The 22855-nt window shown below is 39.7% G+C and overlaps 1 protein-coding gene and 1 long non-coding RNA gene across 3 annotated transcripts in view; one reads left to right on the top strand and one right to left on the bottom strand.

The window, feature by feature from the left end:
• The window catches only part of LOC145459839 (uncharacterized), a 311519-nt gene that overhangs the window by 228047 nt on the left and 60617 nt on the right, over nucleotides 1-22855 (bottom strand). The window lies entirely within an intron of this gene.
• LOC145459824 (uncharacterized) lies at nucleotides 1848-7465 on the top strand. Its single transcript, XR_013921565.1, has 4 exons — nucleotides 1848-2159; nucleotides 3788-3865; nucleotides 4048-4154; nucleotides 5972-7465. It is a non-coding gene; the product is annotated as an uncharacterized LOC145459824 (long non-coding RNA).

The following is a 22855-nucleotide window of genomic DNA, read 5'->3' as shown; positions in this document are numbered from 1 at the left end:
TTGCACAGATTGTGAGCTTACAAGACCAGCCAGAGATTGATTAGTCTGGCCGCCTCTGTAGAGATGTGGTGACTAAAATATCAGTCCCGACGCAGTATACCAGATCCACTAGTCGGTCACATTTTGGTAGGTCTTCGTACAATACTATAAATAAGCAAAATAATTTGAGATGGATTTGTCAAAAGTAGAAACTTTCTACACGCTTTGCGCAACATACCGCTCGATTGCTTACCTCTAATAAGGTTACCTCTTTGTAAGAATGAAAGAACACCTAAGGTATCAGATTGAGCCGGACTGCATTTGGCATTACGAGTTAAAGTGTCCCGTGCCGTTTGCGCTCACAGAAAGATCGTCGGCTATGAAACCTAGGCGTGGTTGAAGCTTTCGATAGGTGTCCAGGCGCCGAATAGTTCATCCCTTTCGGACTGGCCCGCGACATAGCAAATAATTATCGCAAAAATGCGACATTGCCACGGTATAATAGTAACCTACATCGTCTAAATCAAATGCGTTATGCCTACACGAGTGTATGAACTGAGAAATGAAATAGCAACTTTCCTCGAAAACACAAATATCGCCGGCGCATAGTCCCGCAATCGAAAATGGGTATCTCATCTTGCTTTCCTGGTATATTTAACGCCACATCTGAACAAGTTTAATTTGCAACTCCAGGGGGAAAACAACTAAACGCGTGGGAGGTCGGGGCACATTTAAAACAAATCTGTAACTCTGGAAATGTCGACAGTACAAAGAAAATTGTGCTCACTTTCCTATGCTGGAGAAGGTACTGTGGTGCGACATTTAACTACTGAATACTCACCCGCGTTTCCGACATTCCTTCTCTACAAAATGAATTCTGACTATTCAGTGCTCTGTTTAATGCGGACGCCGATACCATTGCCTGCAAATTTCAAATAGGCCTTTCTGAAATGCGATGCAGTTGAATTGAATGACAAAATTTATACAAAGAGCATATCGACAAAGAGTACGTTCTTGAAATTGGTCTTTATCCCAGCTTGAATAGTAATGCAAAAGGAATTGCATCAAATTTTGGAAGCTCGTGCGCCTGTGAACAGTAGTTGCAAACAATAAAATTCACGAAGAGCAAGTTAAGATCACGTATTTTTGACGTCCATTTTGAATAAGGGTCTGATTCTTGCTGCATTTGACTTGTTACCAGAAGTTGAAAACCTTTCTCAGAGCAAGCCGCGTCAATTGTCACAATTGTTCTGGGCTGTTGAGGTGTAAAATACGTGTGTCTTCTGATTGATATGATTGGGATCGCAGCAATGTAGGATAATATACCGAAGTGAGCGTAGAATATAGTACTAGGGAAAATTTCGGCCCGCCAAAAAGTTGTACACCTGAAATTTGGCCCGCGGCTAGCAAAAGGTTGCCGACCCCTGCTGTAAGTATCATTTGACTTGATTCGAGGCATTGCGACTCTGCACTTTTAGACCAAAATTTGTTGAGTCCACCATCAAAATTTATGCTGGATGGGGGAGGCAAAAAAGGGGGTTCAGCTGCAACTAATACCCTAGGTTACACGATGAACACTGAATGTAATTCGAGAGAATGGTAGTAAAAGGAGTGTAATATGACGAAGCATATATTTTATTAAAGTTTATTTGATCTCATATGGAACAAGTGAATTTAACAAAAACAAAAGTTGGCGTATAAGCGAAAAAAAAAATGGTTGAAATGTATATAGTGTAGATTAATCTGAACTTGAGGGTATATTAATGTAGTGTACGTGTAACAAGGATAATTGCTAGAAACAACCATAAATTGACCGAAGAATAATTCGTCGGCCATTTTGAATGAGTCGATATTCAATTCTACCCAGCCCTATATATATATATGGTTTGAGTACTATATTGCAATACTAACTTGGATAGCTTGGCATCGGATGCGGGGAAAAGACGACGGATACGAAGATCTACCAAATATGATTCCGATTCAAGGTCTGATTCGGGTGGTCACGAGAAGATTCAAAGAAAACGCACATGTTCCACTGATACGAGTGATACTGATCTTGCTGAAGCTCAGGCGAAACAGTTCGAAAAGAAATCTCAGCATCTTGAAGAAAAATGAAGGAAGAAATCTGCCAGTAATGTCGTGATTTTACGGACAGTGCATCACCAATTTACCAAATGCAGGTTAGAGCTTAATTCCTCCATGTGGTATCAAAACAGCAAGAAATCTGCAGTTATGACCGTTTGATTTGTAAAAAATTATTTAACTCTTATATATAGTCTAGAAAGCTGAGCTGGGTACCGTATGTAAGTTATGAATTATTTGAAATTTTTTATGCTCAGCTCATGCAATGATGACTGTAGAAACTTCCAATTTGATAACTCAACATTAATGTTAGAGCAGGCGACCAGAACGAACAATTTAATTACACGGGTCTCAATCGAAAGCTATACTTTCGCACTGACTCCGAAAAATGAAATTAAAAGGGTCAAAGTCGGTATTGTTTCTATCAATGGTAACGTCGGTAGACAATGACCGTTCAATGTCTCGTACTGATTGTGACATCATAGTGTCCTATATGGTGTCGACACAAGCAAATCGCACGGTTCAATGAAATTGTATCACGTCACAGTTTCCATTTGGCTACAGGCAATTTGACGGTGATTTTTGACCGACTTGCCGATCATCAAATTTGATAAAACGGGTATCAATCGAAAGCTGCCGCCGTACTGATTACGAAAATATAAATTTTATTCCGCTCGCGGCCCTGGAACCCCCACAATCAGCCTCTAATTTTTCATTGTTATGGAGATTGGCATTGGGACGCAACAATGCTGTCTGGCGAAACGACAGACGCAACAATACTGTCTGGCTCCCTTTTTCTCGAGCACCTGTCTCGTTTCGCTAGACAGCATTGTTGCGTCCCAATGCCAATCTCCATAACAATGAAAAATTAGAGGCTGATTGTGGGGGTTCCAGGGCCGCGAGCGGAATAAAATTTATATTTTCGTAATCAGTACGGCGGCAGCTTTCGATTGATACCCGTTTTATCAAATTTGATGCTCGGCAAGTCGGTCAAAAATCGCCGTCAAATTGCCTGTAGCCAAATGGAAACTGTGACGTGATACAATTTCATTGAACCGTGCGATTTGCTTGTGTCGACACCATATAGGACACTATGGTGACATCATTGGGCGCCCTGGCGAAGTCGCTTGCCGTGTTCCCCGTGATTCTCAGACTCAGAGTATAGCGCGTCGTATCAATCGCTGTAGCGCGAATAAGTCGTAATGTGAATAGTTTGTGTATTTTATGCGTCGTCGCGCATTCAAAAATTTGGATAAATATAAATTATAGCACAAAAGCCTGAACATATACCATATCGTAGAATTTACTATCAACGCGTATTTCTTGGTACGCAACAGGCCGATCTACAAAACAGTTTGTTCCATTGGGCACAGCGGTTCATGAATTTCATTGTAATATATATTCAGCACGACTTTGCCAAGGCGCTCAATGATGTCACAATCAGTTCTAGACATTTGATTTGTCATTGTCTACTGCCGCTACCTTTGTTAGAAACAATGCCGATTTCGGATTTTAAAGGCAATTTTCGGGGGGTTTTAGTGCCCGGACCAGATTTTAATTTATATTTTCTGAATCAGTGCGAAAGTAGCTTTATATTGAGACCTGTTTTATTAAATTTTGCGCTCTGTTCGCCAGCTATAAGATTACCATTATTTGACTGCGTTTAATCAACCCATGCCCGTTTTTGCGTGTTTGAGGTGCCACTGACTGTTATTTATCTGTTCAGATACGTTGTCTCATCAAGTAGCCCTTCCTACAGAGAGTCGTCTAGGTTCATTCTGCTGGGAATTTCCTACTGGAAATGGTGAGTATCTGGTATATTTAATTGATTAGCGCTGAGTTTCCCAATAGAGTGGCAACTGATAAAGTTGGGCAGAACTGGGAAGAAAGCTCTGTGTGCACTGAGTTTATACAAGATATTATATATCGTAGGTTGAACTATAGTTGTCGTCTCTATGAATTGTTTACTATAATCTTCCTGTTTAGGTGCTTGTTGCAATATTCCTACGACTGTTCCGGAAAAGGACTACGAGATTGAAGTCAGATCTGTGTTGCGCCATGCACCATCCAAAAACAGAAATCAGCAATACGAGGTAGATGCAATATTGATTGTCTAAATATATTGCGCAGAGGCGATAATGGTTATATTGCGTAACCATACTCATAGGCGCCGACTTTTATCTCTACATAGGGTGACCAGATGAAACAAGGGAGGGGTTTGAAATTTCTTCAAATTTACCAAGTTAGCATCATTTATTACGGTTAAGTACATGCATCTTCTGATGTTTCAGTATTAGCGCTAATCAATTACGCTCGTTCGCGTCTGTTCGTGACCAATTGCGCAGATTCAGGTTTATTCAATTTGACGCTGTCAGTCTTAAGCCAGTATAACATAACAATCAAATAAGTAGAGATAGCAGGTAAATCATATGATGCCTGTAGCAGACGCTATAGTTTAGGCCAGCGATGTTATCACATGCGCCAGTCCTGCTGTAGACTCGATAGTTCAGGCTGGTAACGATATCAGGCATAGCCTGGCGCACGTGATATTTCATGCCAGCGATTATAGCGTGCATGCGGACGCGCTAAATGGTTTGAAATTCGATCCGCGATATGGTTGAGCTCGAGTCCGTCCAGCAATGAAGTTTATTGTATTGGAAAATGGAAGGTTCCCGTTCCAACTAATCGAATAAATTCAGAATTTACGCCACAGAAAACCTCGTGTTGCATCACTATTTGACAACGTAATTCAACGCCGTGCACTGCACAATGCGCAGTATTATTAACGAATCAAATACCGACAAGTGACATCGAGGAAATGCGAGTGTAGCCTATAAACCAGACAAGAATTAGTAGCCTACAGATGATAGCAGACGAAAAAGCACGCATCCGAGGCCTACGATACGAATATTGTAGGCCTCGCCTGGCGCATCTAATCAGTAATTCACCAACTTGAATACAGCACAATGGGTCGGAACCTAGTCTGACAACACGACAAATGCATGTCGAAATCCCGGGTTACAATTTATTGGGGCGTATCAAGCATTAGTTTGTCGCCGCCTAGGAAGCTGCGTATTCAATTATTTGCGTGTGTATCGGTTAATGGTAAATAGTTGGCATTTACGCGATATCACGGACTTGCTCATTGACAGCGCTGATGTCGTATCGAAATGACTAGACAATAGAGATATACGAAAATTTGAAATCGCAGACGGCGGGCGTTTCAGCATATTGAATGGGGTGCCACCCCGTAACTCGGCGCCTATGACCATGACCATACTCATATATTTACCTATGTGTCAGTTTTTTTTTTTCATTTTCGTGGTTGTTAATATTAGTGTGAAAAGTAGTTTATTTGCAAAGTATATCACCATTATTTGAACGTGTCTATTAGCTATTTCAATGAAATCTACTAATTTCCAGCTAATCCGTGTCATATCTTTCATTCGTCAACTGGCGCTGTCTTCATCCAAACTCTACCATAGGCCCCTGTAAAGATGGAAATGAGTGGGAAAAAGCATCCCTACATCTTAAGCATTTTTGATCATGTCGGAGTGGTGAAATTTTCCACCGTAAATACTATTATTTGAAAAATGATGGAAATTTCTAATTGGATGACCTCAGCATCTGCGAATTGAAATGAGTCAAATTTTTTGTGCTAGGTATTTTAGGTAACCTAATGATTTGCCAGCTAAGCCAATCAAATTTGAAAAAAGTTTTTTTTTAACACCCCTAGTGTCCACTGTTCCATAATGATCATAAATTTTAATATTCATGATTTGTGAGTTTATGCATAGTATGCTGTAATTTGTCAGTGTTTGAATGAATTTTGCAAGGCGTTCGGAATTGGTAGCATTTTGAAGGATAGTTTCATGTTCGCTTGTAATGATTTTCTTGCTAATTATTTTAGGACAAGAATGCAGAACAAGTCCATATCCTGTCTCAGTCTTACGCAGACAAGGAAGAGGATGCAGTATAAAGTCATTTCCCTCATACCAACTTTTCACCTCGTTGCAAGTTGAACCTGTATGAAGATTGAAGATATTTCCAGCTAGAGAGATTGTTGGTTGCAAGTGTGCATTGCTTGCTGTGGAATTTTTTACAAGTTACAGTTGAATCTGCTGATTATTATTTTCATCCGCTCTAGACACGGTATATACAATCAAAAAGGGGTGAAAGTGAGCTCATCCTTGCTGCTCAAGTAAAGGTGGATCTGAAATTGTGACTACTTGAGTACTTTCCAAAAGTAGAACGAGTCGCACACTTGCAGGTTACTGCAGTTGGTAGAGGCCGCTTTCAAAATTGCAGGATGTACGCGAAAAATATATAATGGTACTCCAATTATAGTGCGATTTCTAAATTGCATTCATTATTTACTACATTATAGGGGCTATCTAACTGGTTATGTCTGAAAAGTAAGTAGAAGTAGTAAAATAACATGCAGTACAAGTAGGCGAAACCTGAGTAGAAGTGCTTTGTTTGTTCTACTGCACCTTGCTCAATGTGTGACAGATCTGCGCATAGAGGATGTCATAACGAGCAATTGACCAGAATAAAACATCCTATTTTTTTGTATCTCTATTCGTATTACCTCTTTACCTTAAAAACTTGCCATCTTGATTCTTAAATATCAACGTCGGATATTTCCCTAGTGTGCAACGGTGCATGTCTTTTTACTGTCATTGAAGAACTTCAACCTGCCACTTTGAATTTTTCTTCCTATGGTATTCTCATATAGTGAACGTAATTTTGCAACTTGATTTGACAGTTGTTGCTTCGACTCGATGCTGTGCTTTTTTAACTGCACTGCAATTTTGAATGTATCGCTATGTCTTGTTGGCATAATGATTTTCAAAACTTGCCAACTTGTTTTTCTGATACATCTGTGTACGTGCAATGTGCATGTGTAATGCAGTGCGTGTCTTGTTTTATTCTCATAGGCAGAATTCTAGGTAATTGCTTCGACCTATCATAATTTTTCAACACTTGTCCGTGTGTCGTATTCTCTAATCCTTCCAGTGTGCATGCTTCTTGACTTTGATTGATTGACAATTGTTGCTTTGACTCAATGCTGTGCTTTACTTTGCTGCAGTTTTTATTATTGCCTATAATGATTTTCAAAACTTGCCAACCTCTTGTATTTCTAATAAGTTGTGTATGTGTGGTATTCTGTAATCCTCCCAGTGTACATACTTCGTAGTCATCATATTTTTAGCCTTCGGATTGATTAATTGATCAACTGCTTGTGATATTTTTGAGTCCACCTGTTGCTTTATTGTATGTCTTGAACTTGAGTGAGTGATTGATTTTGACGTGATTTACAGCCGTTGTTAATTTTATTCGTTGCTGCTTAGTTTTTATTGTTGACAATTCGATAATATAAGCTTTTTTGCCTGAAAATCAATCTTGTGTAAGTGTATTTGTGCGTCGCCTAACCTGTGGTAAGGAAATATGCAGGTCCAGGAGCTAGCTAGTATTCAGAGGGTTGATCAGTGGATAGTCTATGGATATCGGTCCCAACCGGACTTTGTCCCTACAGTGGCCAGGAATAACTGGATAACACCAGGAGTCGACACGCTCGGTGCAACCGGATGGCACTAGGGTGAATCTGGGCCAAATGACAAGTTATCCGACGGATATCCACTTGCCGTAATGTGTTTGCCGGGAGTCGAGTCAATACACAGATTGACTCGAGTCATAACAACTCTGCTACTATGCACCAAGTGCAACAAAATTTCTGGTCTTTATTTGACTTTTATGAATAATAAATGCTGGTATATCGTGAAAACAGCCCCGAAATTCCTCAGGCTATCTTTCGTATTGGGGGATTTAACTACTTCTACTTGACAAACTGAAAATAGCGAAAAGTAAGTAAGTAGAGCACAAAATATTAGGAAGTAGAAGTAGAGAAAATCAGATCTACTTGAGTAAGTACCAGAAGTGGATGAAATTACTTGAGTACTTCCAAAAAGTAGAAGTACTTCGTTACTGACCACCTCTGGTCCTGAGTACGGCTGTTTTATATTTTTCATAATCGACCGACTATTATTGATTCATGGCTATAGAATTCAACAGCGTTGCCACAAATTTTAACGTTCGAAGCAAGATTATCCCAGCTGGTGCGGAAATGGGTCATGTGCAATTCGTTTTTTGGAAGTTTCGCTGTAATCGCATTCCGCGAAGGTACTATTGATACCGCGCTCTCAAACTTACTGCGTAATTTGGCTTTTTGTAACTCAGACTGGTTAGTTCAAGGTAGAGCTCCAAAAACTGTGCGGCATGTGCTTCAACAGGAGGCGGTAGTCGTATTTTCCTTTCATGTTACCGACCTGTTGATAAAATACCGTAGAAGTATTTCCTAACCGAATACTGACAAAAAATAGCACAACTCAAGAGATTTGGAAAACAACCATCGCCAAATCAATAATAACAAAGACTAGATAAATTAGTACGCAGTAAAAAACAAATTAATACATTTAAATGAAAACAGCATCTTGGGGGTACAGAACTTCAATGTACAATTGGATAATCCCGCCCATGCGAAAAATTATCGAGATGACAAATTTCGCGTACTCGGAAAGGGTCGTTCACACTCACATTTGTGTGCATTGTCGACTTCTACCAAAATACACCAGCTGAGGCAGTGTCAACAAAAAGATTTCGTGTATCATCTAAAAATAGTACACTGAATGTTCTCGTATTCGAAATTGCATGCTGGTGACGTCATATTTTGTGATATGATTGTTGATATAGGATGTTCTTTTTAAGTCTCTATTAGTTGCAGACAATTACCCCTGACGAGTGTCAGCCGAAAATATTCCGGTTCATTTCAATATGAATATACTATTCAATTTCAATGTAACCAAATCTGTCGATCGATACCGGATGGACTGGTAACGAGTGCACCAATATCGAACGTCAAACCATTGGCCATTTGGTGCAAATCGAATTTCTCTTGATCACTTCGTGATATCCGCCAATATTGCTCTTACTATGCTACAGTTACAGTTGAATAATAATCGCACATTTAAAGATTGAATTGAGCTGTATGGCTTAATGTTAACGAGTACAGTGCCAGTGTTAAAACGCCGCATCAGAATTTTAATGCTGTACACAGCAATGGCACCGAGTAAAGTGCGTTCTAGTGCAACTATGTTATCTACAATTGACCAGTATTCCATATGATGTCACAAGCCATATCCTATATGTCTTCGTTGCTGCATCCGATGTTACTGACGGCTGACAGACTCTAGATTACTAGAGATAACTAACCTACGGGTAAATTAGTAATCTATATAGACCAGGGGTGGCCAACCTTTCCGGCCAAAGGGCCACATGAAATTGACGAACGAGTGCGCTGCATACTAGCAGCGCCAGGCGCGTAAAATTTTCCAAGTTGATATTAATATTACTTGGGTATATTGCGTGTCGACTGTATACTGCCCGCTGGGCTCAGTCTGCAAGGACTGGACTATTCCGCATATGGACATATCGATATCGAAGATTTCCGCTAATATACGACAATCATTTTGTGCTTATATTTCATCGTCGACGATCTTTCTGCGAGCGCAAACGCGAAAATACTTTCTCGCGTAATTGTGAATATAGTTAGACTCAATCGGCTAAATCAGGCGTTCTTTCATTTTCAGGTGTCTTGAGAATTTTTTCAATGCAAGTATTTCCCACTAGAAATCTAGACATTTGTCCGAAATGCGCTTTTCTCTCAGAATTAGGCTACTCTACTCAAGAAATCGAGAGCTCACTGCAAATGGACACAGGGATGGTTTAATATGGATATTTGGCGTCCTGTTAGTTCATTACGAGTATTCCGTGGAATGCGACCGTGATATAAATAAGTAATCAAAATTAGGCCGTGAATAGCAGACAGTGTGACCACCCCTGCCCCAAGTAAATTATATGTTCAAACGATATTCGTCGCATCAGTGTCTCAAGTAACTGATTGCAGAACAATTGAGTAACGGTTATATTCGCGCGTGCTACACGTACGGAATTGTTGAAAATTGGCGCAAAACCTTGTTACTGAAAAATGTACAACGTATTCACTATTTTACAGTTGTCTATAATGGTTGGTTTCGTAGTTAAAAGTATATCTTAATTGCCCTGAGTTTCGAGAAATATCATGTGCCTCTCACATCATTAATGTAGTTGCAATACAACTAGAAAGCATGTGTACTGTGTAGTCGTTTATCGTGCACTGTGATCCGCTGTGCACCCCTGTCCTAAATGATCACGCATCGCTATACAGTGGATGCGTAACTTGTAAGTCATATGAATAGGGTTCAAGCAATCTAGGTACTTCACATTATTTCTCAAAAACAATAGGGAGTATAAGTATTCATTACTTTTAGGAGATGGATTTACGTAGCAGCCATGTGTGTATCACAACAATAAAATGTTATTTCCAAAGACGCACCTACTCTGAGATATTCTCTACATGTCTTGTTCTGTTCTGTAGCAAATTTGCCAGACGCCTCGTTCAAATCCTACATCTTTAAGCTACTTAAGCAATTTAGAGACATAACGTTTTCTACTTCTATACTTCGGTAGATTTATCAAGGCGATGCTTCTATCTGGCCACGCCACCCTTGCCGAACATTTCGCTGCAAGTGCCATGTATCCATATGAAACATATACAACGGCTTCCGAAAAGGACGCGAGTTTTATTCGTAAGGAACTGCAAAGGAAAGTTTGCTTTCAGCGACTCCGAAATTTGAATATTAAACAACTTTGCGCCACCAAAAAACACTGAAAAGAATGAAAGAAATTCAGTAGAAAAGCACCTCGATTAAGGATGAAGAAATTGCGAACATATATATAACGAAATGGTCAAGCATGATGCGAGACTATAAATCGCGTGGTTTGTAAAACTCGGCTGTTGTCGCGATAAGTTGTTGACTCGAGAGATATGATAGTGAATGTTCAAGATCTTACAAATCTAAATCAACAACCCTAAGTCAGGAGATAACAGAATAATGCTCATTTAGTTGTTAGAAAAAGCAGTCTGTCCGATATCACGGCATTTACATGGGTTTTAACACGTTGTCAAATACATGGAATGGTATTGTCAATATATCTGAAGCCAATGTGTTCAAGGCCGATCCCAGCTTCATGCAAACTGGAATTGCGATGTAGCCTACGATGTACATCGAAGCTAATCTCATTCAAGTACCGGTAATTATAAAGACTATATTTGAGATTCTATTGATTGGAATATTATATTTAGAAAACTCTCGGGTAAAGCTAGTCAAAGCTGGGATCTCACGGACTTACCACTACAGTTGACAGGGGTCGTCATCAAACAGTGGGATTCCCAAACTGTATTTTTACACGATTCTATACAAAAACATTATACCCGGCTCCCTCAATGTGGGTAAAGCAGAGATTCACAAGCCGGGGTTCATGACCAACTATCGTGACCTAAACCAGTTAAACATCACCACCGAAGAGTGACGATGGGTGTCTTCAGATTGTGGTGGATGTAGAATATGGCTGTTCAAAAATAACCTTTTTTCCTGAATCTTGCTGATTACTTGATTAAATCGTTAGGTTGCCTTAAAAAACGACGCACACCAAATTTGAATTCATTCCAACCAATATTTGCGGATTTCGTAGAGTTTGAAATTTTTGAATTTGCCTAAAAATGCAAAAAATTTTTTTTTCAAATTTCTCTGCCAACCCCATGAAATTGTTGCGCTATCTTCAAAAACGATTCAAAACAAATTTGACTCAATTCGATGCCGTAGAAGTGGAGTTATAACAGTTTTTCTTTGATAATTCTGGGATTATCCTTGATTGGTGGATCATCCAGAATTATCATCAAAAAACTTGAATAACTCCGCTTCTGCAGCTTGGAATTGAGTCAAATTTGTTTTCAATCGTTTTTGAAGACAGCGCAACAATTTCATAAGGTTGAAGGGAAAATTTGAAAAAAAAATTTTTTGCATTTTTAGGCAAATTCAAAATTTTCAAACTCTACGAAATCCGCGAATATTGGTTGGAATGAATTCATATTTGGTGTGCGTCGTTTTTTAAGGCAACCTAACAATTTAATCAAGTAATCAGCAAGATTCAGGAAAAAAGGGTATTTTTGAACAGCCCTAATGTAGAATCATTTTATGCAGAGCAGTCACAATAATATTCCATCATATTATGTTTAATCACGACTGGATGGCCGAAAAGTAGATGAACGTTCGTTCAAAAACAACCGTTTTCTTCACATTCTATTTGTTATTCAATATAATTGTAAGATTGACTAAAAAACGAAGCTTTTTAATTTATTCAAAAATTTTTGTTCAAGTATCTTGGTCTGATCTCGTATGCTTTCCAGCATAGTTTGCCCGGAAAAATTCTCATCACACCACATTAAGATTATACTAGACGCACCCGCCCTGTAAACGATCAGGACTCCTTACGGTACAATCACTAGTTCTCTTAGATTTTATCAGACTGCCTTAGTTAGCGCTTTACGATCCATCGAGAACTATTATCATTCAGTTCGGAGATTCGTTATCAATGAAATTGTGGAGCTACTGCAACGCCAGAATTGTTCCTACTACAATAGCATGGATAGCAGGACATTCGGGCGTAAGAGAAAATGAAATTGCAGTTCGTTTTGCTAGAGAAGCAACAAGCATCGTACATGAACCAACAGTCTACCGCTGGCTGATGCGAAAAAGATAAGTGACTTCACTTCGCGCTGACGCTATCGTGAAATGCCCAGCAGTAAGTTCAGACCGCGGTAGGTCTGGGAAAATTCATGTTTTCATCGCCTCCAATGTTGAATGGACTACGACACTGGATTACATCTTCCAGAGGATTCACGGAAGACCGGTGTTGAACCGAGGTGTATTTATAACCATCTCGCTGCAGCATTTTCAAAGGGGTTAAATCATCATTTGCGGAATCACACGCTATCGTGTCCCGGTGGCGTGCGCGAGCAAGCAGCGCTTCGAGCTCTACGTCTATGTTCGCCTGCGCCGCAGTGGAATCGTCGCGTGCGCGCTCACGCATCATAGTAAGTTCGCCGCGCTCCCTCATATGCGCTGGTATGGTGCCAAACTTCCTAGTAAAAAGCGCGTTTTCAGCGCGCGAATGGAGCATTTCGGACGTGACTGTAACGGAATTGCGATCGTTCCGCTGCAATTGATTGGAAGCGCCTTCCCCGTTGTCTTGGGATGCGGCCTGTGAGGGATATTCACGATCCTGCTCTGTCACAGACAGCTTGTACGGGACGGACGACGATGAAGTGTCAGCGTGCTGATCGTGGCGCGCAGACTTGCTCTGCCCTTGCAAGCGGTTGTCAAAGCAACATCCGCAGTTGATTGCGCATGCTTTCCAGCACAGACGCACCCTCCTGCAAAGTAAAAGCGCAGTTTAAGCATGTGGGATGTTTGTGCGGTTTGTGAAGCTACACTGTATCAGAACATGGTGTTTCGCAGATATTCACACAAGTGTTGTGTGCATTGGCGCCGAATTACGGGTTCGTGGCCACCCAGTACAGAAAGGTAGAACGCCTCACTAAATTGTAATACGTGATTAGTAGGGCGATTTTTTTCCCATGTCAAAATAAGACAAAATTGTAGCGTCAAGTCAAAAAATTTTCAAAGTTGTTCACAAAGTCGTTTGTACTGTAGATGTTCGCACTGTCGGTGAACTTATCATTTGACATTTTACCGCTTGTAGCCTAATTTATAGCTTTAACACGCTGTAGACGGGACATTGTTTGCTCATTGCAAACTTGGACAACTCGATAATTCAAGTTGTTTAATTTCACCAAATTAGAGCAAATTGTCAGTAATCTAATTCTAATCTAATTTGTGAAATGTTTCCATGCTCTAATTCTGAATCTAATCTAATTCGTGAATTGTTCATATGCTGTAATTCTAATTATTATCTAATTATATGTTCTCCTGAAAATGCCTCTTTGTCCGAGGCATTTTGCCGCGAGTTGACAACAATATCCTTCTGACACAGGAAAATCCAGTGCCAAGCCGCCATCATATTATTTTCACTGTGCGTACAATCACAGTAGCCTAGTTAGTGTGATGAATGCTGGTAGTTGATGTATCTCAGTTTCGTTATTTGGTGATTGTTAGTTTCTCAATTATGGCTCACATTGTAATTGGACACTAATCGGCCGTGACAGGCATCGCGCTTCGCACGTACTTGCCCGGCTGCACGCTGCGTGTGGGAGCCAACGTTGTTTGCTTGTATTTCTTAATCTCTTTAGATCATAGTGTGATTGGGGTTACTGCCTATTAGCATACAATAAAACTGTAATCACACTCATACTGTGTATTGCGTGGGATTTATTAGTAGTCTGAGAGCAACATTCTAGTTTCGATGACAAACAGCACAGCAGCGAAGAAAGAGATAGTTAACGCAGGCTTGTTCAATTCCATGCTCTCAACGACATCAAGTAAAAAGAAGATGATTGCTTCAGATTCAATTTAAATCATACAAGAGGTTTGGTTAAGCGTTAAATTGAGCACCGGGCACCAATGACCTTTAGCACAGAGATGGATGCTTTGCTATTATATTGCTTTCTTGCTCTAACGAAAACGTACGCTGGGGCAAATTTATTTCTGATAAGACAATGGAGGTTTAGTAAAACGGGAAATGAATGAATGAATGAAATTGGTCGCTCTCACAGGTCACAAGAGCGTATTGAGAACGATCCGAAAATAAGAAAGACACAGCGATTGTAACCGACACAAATTACTTGATGACTTGACATTGACTGGTCATTTTTGCTCCGAGTCATGAGTCAACATGCATTTTTGAAACGTCAAGTCATTTTTGCAAAGTGACTCGATACAAGTCAAGTGATACGGAAAAGGTGACTCGAGTCATCCCAACACTGACACACCTTAATGGGAATGCACTGTAATTTGATGCGGACCGAACTCGATTTTTGCAGTATTCATTTCTCATTCCCAATTTCATTCAATTTCCAAGTTTTTGTGAATTCAGTAATTCTAATACTAATTTTAATCTAATTTGGAAAAATGTGTAGCTTTAATTCTAATTCTATTCCAATTTGGAAAAATTATGTCACTCTCATTCTAATTAAATTTGCAAAAATTCGTGTAGCTCTAATTCTAATCTAATTCGGACAAGCTGAAGATTTTCTAGTTGTCCAAGTCTGTCTCATTGCGAATCATAAACGGTCAAGTGAAACGGCATAGCGTTATGCTCAACACAATATCCTACCTGAACCAAGACCGCGTGGGCATTGGTTCTTATATCAAGAAGCGCATGATGAAAAATTGTGACGTAGACAATATTGTCAGAATGAACCAACAAGGTGTGTCTCCATTCTTGGCAAGATACTTACTAAGGATAGACACTTTCTACCCAAGAGTGTAGGAAAGTATCTGTCATTATACTACAACAAATTTTAATTATTTCTGCCAAAATGCGTGATGCAACTACTGGAATTTCTCATAGGTCAAGATTTCGTTGCAATAAAGTTTTTTTCGTGCAAAAATTTGCCAGTTTTCAGGTCAAAGAAGTTTTTTTCAGGTCAAACTACTTCGTAAGGACAGACAGTTGCAACCAGAAATGAAGATAGGTGGACCCATTCTAACAATAACGTGTGAAAACACCTAATTTACAAACACGAGATCAAAATTTTGTCAAAACTAGGTTTTTTAAGGTAGAAAATGTAAAAAAAATTGTATTCCATGTAAAAAAATGGCCCTAGTGATTAGTAATCAGACCTCTCTTAAAAGTCAATTTCAGCACGCATGCGCTGAGAAAACATTATCTCCTCTCTTGACCAGACGAGCAAATTCCCGTTCTCCTCTAAAATGAGTCATATTTGCGGCCATATTCATTACAAAATAATTCTCGAGTTAGTTTGGTGATAGTCTTTTTAATTGAAGCATGGAATTGGACAGTGTGTTTGTGTACACCTCTGAATTGAAAGTCATTTCTGCAAGTATTCATTACTCTAGCAAGGCGTTGTCAACATTTAAGGGGAAATGCAGCTTAAACGCCGTTATAATGAGTGAAGAATCAGTTGGTATCACAATTTCGCTTCTAAAGATGATGCAAACATACCCCACATGTAGTGTATACTTTACAGAATTCGAAGTCTAAAAGCGACTGGTGTTAACTAAAAACTGTAAAGTACAAGTGCAAGTAGACTACAAAGACCCACTTCAAGAGTAGGTCTAAGTAGTGCGGGCAGACAGAGCCTACTTTTAGTATCTCAAAGAGTATATGTACTTGGCTACTGAGCATGAACACATCTGCCCAGGGGTGCCTCCGGTTTTGAATCACCTACCAATTTTCAGTGCCTTCCTGGAATTGTACACGAAAATAGAACGTACTCCGCCTCTTCATAAGAATTGATGTATTGTAATTACTAAACTACAGGTTTCAAAATGACATCAAGTGAAATTGATCGGTAATAACAGCATAGGCCTATTGATAGCCCCGCTTTTATCTCTAAGTTTATTATCAATCCCTTTTTAAAGAATTCGCTAGTAAGGTGGTGCTTACCTGATGTTTTTTTTCACCCCAAACAACGCTGCAACGCAAATCAACAGAGCAGTGACAACGATTACTGCGTATATCCAAATTGGAGTATTTGAGATTTGTTCTGAAACTTGAAAAAGAAATTTAATTTTTACGATCATTGGCGTGACTTGACAAGAGCGAATACTGGTCACGATTGAGGAATCAAATTTAGACAATGCGCTTCATTCTAGCTCTTCTACTATGGAACGTAGCGGTGCCAATATTGTACCTGAAACGCTTCTAGGCTTTTCGAAAATTGTGGCAGTATCCCAACGTAATACGTACTCGCTCAATCTTCCATGTCTTTCATATTCTACTTCAGTAGCACCTATAGGTGGTCAGTAACCAAGTACTTTTTACTTTTTCTGGGTAGTCAAGTACGTTTTTGACAAAACTATCCACTTTTTGATATTTTGAATTTTGAAAAGTACAAAGTAATTTTGTAACGAGTTTGCGTCACTTTTAGGAGATAAGCTGTCAGAGGAGCCATTTAAAACATCCGTACCGGTATTGCAGTATCTAAATATACAATCGCGAGGCAGCATATTGCTGGGCACAATCATTCGAGTAGAGCAGTGCGAGACGATTTCTTCAAGCAGTGAAATTAGACGAAATTTTGCACAAGCAGTTACATTGTCAACAAAAACTATGGTTTCGATACATTTTCATTTGAAAACTCCATTGGTCGTATAACAGCATCCAAAATATGCAGTACAAACTACCCACTCTAATGTAAATATTATTTTGGTGAAATCAGTGTTCAGCTGTCTAATGCAGCATTACGAGAAAAACTAATAGCTACGCCCATAACCCACGGCAGTGCGATGAAATATGTAGGGCCGAAAAATCAAATTATATTCACTTGGTGTACAACTGGCATTTTCCTGTAAATCGAATATTAGGTACATATTTGAACTTTCCATAGCATCCATACTCTTATGATGTCATAGTGAATGTACTCTACATCGAATACATGATTTAGAATGGAATCATTCCAGTAACTGGATATTGTCCAGACCTAGTCACGAGTTACGGTAAGTGGCAAAACTATAAAATCATGTTGGGAAATGAAGCCGTTACCAGAAGATTCACTACGCGGCTCCCAGTGGATGAATGGTACCGATTTGAATATCACCCGACCCTCAAGCTCCACGATGCAGGTGAAATTCATTGGCGACGATTTCGGATGTGACGTTATCACGGATCGAGGCACAACCAGATCCACTGACAGCATATACTTTGATTCGTCAATATCCCGGCGACTCCACTTTTGATCAATCTCCTGCATTCATTGATATTAGAAGTGTTGTAGGCGAGACTGCGACATCGTTAATTTGGTTTCCGATCTGATACCTTCAGGACAAATTTCGGTGACATCGTGCGAATAGTTTTATTACAATTAAAAAGTTGCTGAAAAACCGCCCTTCATCACCCAGCTTGCCTGTATAAAATAATTTTGGAGACAGGTATAGTGAGCTTGGAAATTTCCCTTCACGCTCTGCGGGGCAATATCACCAGAGAATGAATCGCATTAGCACTGGCCACAGCCGAAGCGATTTCAAGAAATGCACCGTGCATGCTGTGTGGTTGGCTTATATTATCTCCCGTTTTCAATTTATTCACGATCGGATCTTGAGAAAGTTGCATTACATTTCCTTTTCACAAAAGTTGCATTCATATTACATTTTCAATTATTACGGCGTGAGATCATCGAAGGTGCATGCTTGTTCCGTTTTTTAGCTATCAAATTGATCATGCACATCACTTTTTTATGTTCTTCAGGTTTAGAACCTACACTACAGCACAGCACCCCCAAATTTCCAAAGTCAAAGACTGAAAGTCCATCAAGCTAAACTCTATTTAGGCTATTCCACTTCTAAAATGAGACAACAAATGACCAGATAAAGTAATCACAGTCCCATGGCATGTATTAGCATGAACCCTGATTGTGTTATTTAGAATGAATCGCAATGTATTTCCGTTTACTACATTACCTGCTGCCCTTTATGTGAGCGAGGTAACCCGTTGCGCGCGGCCAATTATCGAGATTCGTCTGTGCGCAGCAAAATGTAACGCAAGGCGATCTTCCGCTGAGATGATCGCAAAATTATGTCATTGATTGCCGTGCGCTCGGCAATCATCGCTTGGGACGCTTGTCTGATTGATTTATCACGTCTCCAACAAGCCTAGTTTCACTCGCTTGAACAATCACATCAGCAGTAGGCCCGGTGCGAACTGTATTATCGCTGCCTGCACTATCGCATCTGCATTGGCGCACACGATATTATCGCTTGCCTACACAATCGCATCTGCAACAGGCCTGGTACGAAAGATATCATATCATCGCTGGTCAACTATCGCGTCTCGCGCCTAGCATGCGCTGGCTCCAATCTCTCGATGGCTTGGTGACAATGCCGTTAGGTGTTTACTGATTAGCGATTGTAATTAAAGAGTGACATTGCTGAACTGAATGACATCGAATGTCCGCAGACATGTGCGATTGTGCGTGCACCGGGCATGCGTGAGTGAATTCCGCTAATATCCAAACATAACCATCAGAAGATGTGTGTCAACTGTCAAGGCTGAGTTGTAAAAGACGAGAAAGGTTTGAACAACCTGAAACCGGTGCCATTATAGAACAGATTCCAACTCGGACATTTTGCCTTGCGCAAATCGTCGCCGAGGTTACGTAATACGCGTTGATAAGCGGCGTATTTAATTGTTCGCTAGCGATCAGGGACTCGCTAAATGACAGCACTTCCGTTCTAAACATTTGTTGATAATAAACTGTTAAACACAAAAACCAACTCGCGCGGCATCGAAATTTCATGGCGTCTAATGCGAGTGTTATTGTAACTGGATAATAGCATTCAGATGAGGCGAGAGAGCCATGTGACGATGCGCTTTTCAGGCTTCCGTAGACGAGAGAACAATACGAGAAAAAGGCATCACCGCACTGCGTTGTTTGCTCGATCGCTGGCGTGATGATGCTGCGCGGCAATACGGGGATTATCGATTTAGTAGAATAAGAAATATTGTATCAATGGAAATAGATTTAGAAAGGGGGATAATCGAGCTTACCCTCCCCTGAATACGCCCCTGGGAGAACTGCTTCAGTTATATTATTACTTACACTGAACAGAGTTGGATCGATTACAATAATTCAGTTCAATAGCAATTACAATTACTTCCTTGCATGTTTCAATTACATTACAATGGCAATTACTGTTGAACATGTAATTAATTACAATTACAAATACTGTTAAACATGTTTCGGTAGAGAGGTGTTCTACTGTTCTTTGACAACCATAGCAACGTGATTAGCAACAATCTCAAGCTATTCAGTATGAGTGTTGGGATGGCTCGAGTCATGACTTGACTCGAGTCACCTTTTTCGTATGACTTGACTTGACTTGAGTCACTTTGCTAAAATGACTTGACTTGGCGCTTCAGAATGTGAATTGACTCGTGACTCGGAGCAAAATTCACCAGTCAATTTCAAGTCATCAAATAATCGGTGTCGATAAAAATCACTGTGTCTTGTATATGGTCGGATTGTTCGCGAAACGCTGTTGTAACCCATGAGAGCGACCAACCAATCAATAACCTTGCGTTTTACTGAGCCTCCATCGTTCTCTCACAGATAAATTGACCGCAAACGATTTGATCGAAACTTACAGCTCACGTTGTCCTAAATTAGTTGTCAAGTAATGTAATAGCAAAATGTCTATCAGAGTTGGATCAATTGTAATTAGTAATTGAAGCATTTCTATTTTGTGTAATTGAATTGTAATTGTAATTACATAAAAATTTTGCTCAATTACAATCTCGATTACATTTTCATGGAAACCTGACAATCACAACATGAAATAATCATTTCATCAATCATTTATTCGTCGCGCCAGTGAAAATCCGGTAAGAGCCAGGATGACGATGATGGGCCTTAAGGCCTTAGTAAACAGTCACCACATGTAATAATTAGCCTATTTACATCGGTGTTCTATGCGTGCTGCGTTATAATTAGATGATTCAGTCACGCTAAACTGTTTCCCATACTTCAGTAGCAACAGAAAACTTTGTGAATTACAATATAGCGTAACCAGTGGTTCTCAAACTGGGGGCGTGCCCCCTTGGGCGGGGTGAAAGCATCAGAACGGCGCGAGAAGCTCCAGTGAACTGAAGTCTTTTCCGCGCTTGGCCCGATTCACCTCCGTTTTATGGATGCTGCTCGGTGTATAGTCTGAATTTCGTATTGGAGAATTCTCTCATCAACAGTCATAACCTTCCATACCATCAAACTATATGTAAGGATTGCTAACTTTCTGGTATCATTGTGTGCTATGACGATAAGGGGGCACGAAATATTCACTGTCATAAAGGGGGGCGTGTCTAAAAAAGTTAGAGAGCCAGTGGGCTAAACTAAATATTAATATTTCAAAAATGGTTGAACAGCAAAGAAACTCTTCTGAAACCTGTGCTGAACCATTTCCTACACCACGGTCAAAGTTTTTAAAAATCTCTGACCAGTACCGAGGCTTGTTGCAACAATAGCAAAAAAAATTCAAGTTTCCAACCAAGGCTTCATCAAACTTGATCACGCATTTGTAGAGATGTTATCCCAATCTTACCTGCAATCTTGGCCAAATTTACCGGCGCCAGAAACTTTTCGCACCCTAATGTTCATCAAATGCAATCTAACAGTTTCCGAGCAAGTGAAAATGTAAATGCGAACCAAAATATTCTCAGTTATCAGGAGGTTCTTTCCTTTTGCATTTATTTCAATTTTACGCACCTTATCGGTATCATCCTTATCGCTGACGCCTTACCAATTACATTTCATTATCATGACTCTGCTCTGAGTACCCTAATCGTTTGATTACATTTCATTGACTGTCCTGTAGCGTATTGGCTGTTAGTCGCTCAAACCTTGGGTTCTTAACAGTCGCTTGAAAAATGATTCTGTGCTTGAAGTTTTCAGTACTCATGATTAGGAATAGTTCGAATACGTTCGAGTTTTTTCTAATTAAAGGGTTTCCTACGTGTCAGGAATGAAACATGAAGAGCTTGAGATTGTTGCTAATTATGTTGCTACGGTTGTCAAAGAACACCTCTTTACTGAATCAATTACCTGTTTAAAAGTAGCCTAATTGTAATTATAATTGTAATTAATTACATGTTCAACAGTAATTGTGATTTGATATTTTTAGCATTGAGTAATTGTAATGTAATTGAAACATGCAAGGAAGTAATTGTAATTATAATTGGATTAAAATATTGTAATTGATCCAATTCTGATGTCTATATCTGTTCTCTGTTCTTACCGCAACCAAACCTCTTCTTTAATGAAATTGAATTCGAATATAGTTTATACATTGCTCAACCATTGGCGAAGGCTCGGATTGTATCATATCAATTTATAAATGAGTGTGTATTGCATTTTATCAACTCGTTTCTCTATTTTGGGTGGTAACTATAAACTGACGCTATGTAATTACTTCGTAATTAAGCAGTTCTACGTATATGTGATCGATGCCTTCTTGCGTTTATATTCAACTCTATATTCATTCATTGGTTCAGAAACAATGACCACTCAATCTGTATTTCAGACAGCTAGCAAAAGACAATGACATAATCATGCCTCATACTTTGAAAAGGCAACTTGACTTGAATTATGACTTGACACGAGTCAAAATGTGCAATGACTCGAAATGACTCGTGACTCAAAGGTAGTGACTTGATCCCAACACTGTTAAGTATTCATGTATCATTCATGATAAGTAGAATACCCTTTAATTAAAAAAAATCCAACGTTTTCGAACTATTCCTAACCATGAGAACTGTGAACTACAAACACAGATAAAAGAAAAACCTGCAGTTAATCGGTTAACCGGTATCCGGATAGTCCAACCCTAGCGAATAGGCTACGGGACAGTCAATGAAATGTTATCAAACGAATAGGCTACTCAGAGCTGAGTGAGGATAATGAAATGTAATTGGTAAGGCGTCAGCGATAAGGATGATACCGATAAGGTGTGTAAATTTAAAATAAATGCAAAAGGAAAGAACCTCCTGATAACCAGAGTTGTAATGACTCGACTCGAGTCAGACTCGAGTCACGATTTTTTGATGACTCAACTTGACTCGAGTCATTTTCTCAAAATACGTAAATGTCTCGACTCGAATCAATTTGTGTATTGACTCGACTTGGACTCGAGTCATTACGCATGACTGGAACCAAGTCATATGA

This window comes from Botryllus schlosseri, unplaced genomic scaffold (assembly GCF_051294905.1).
Source record: "Botryllus schlosseri isolate E-star unplaced genomic scaffold, Bs_hap1 Bs18a, whole genome shotgun sequence".
Classification (NCBI taxonomy): Eukaryota; Metazoa; Chordata; class Ascidiacea; order Stolidobranchia; family Styelidae; genus Botryllus; species Botryllus schlosseri.
The sequence above is the reverse complement of the archived record's forward strand: the minus strand, read 5'-3'. Positions and strand labels throughout refer to the sequence as shown.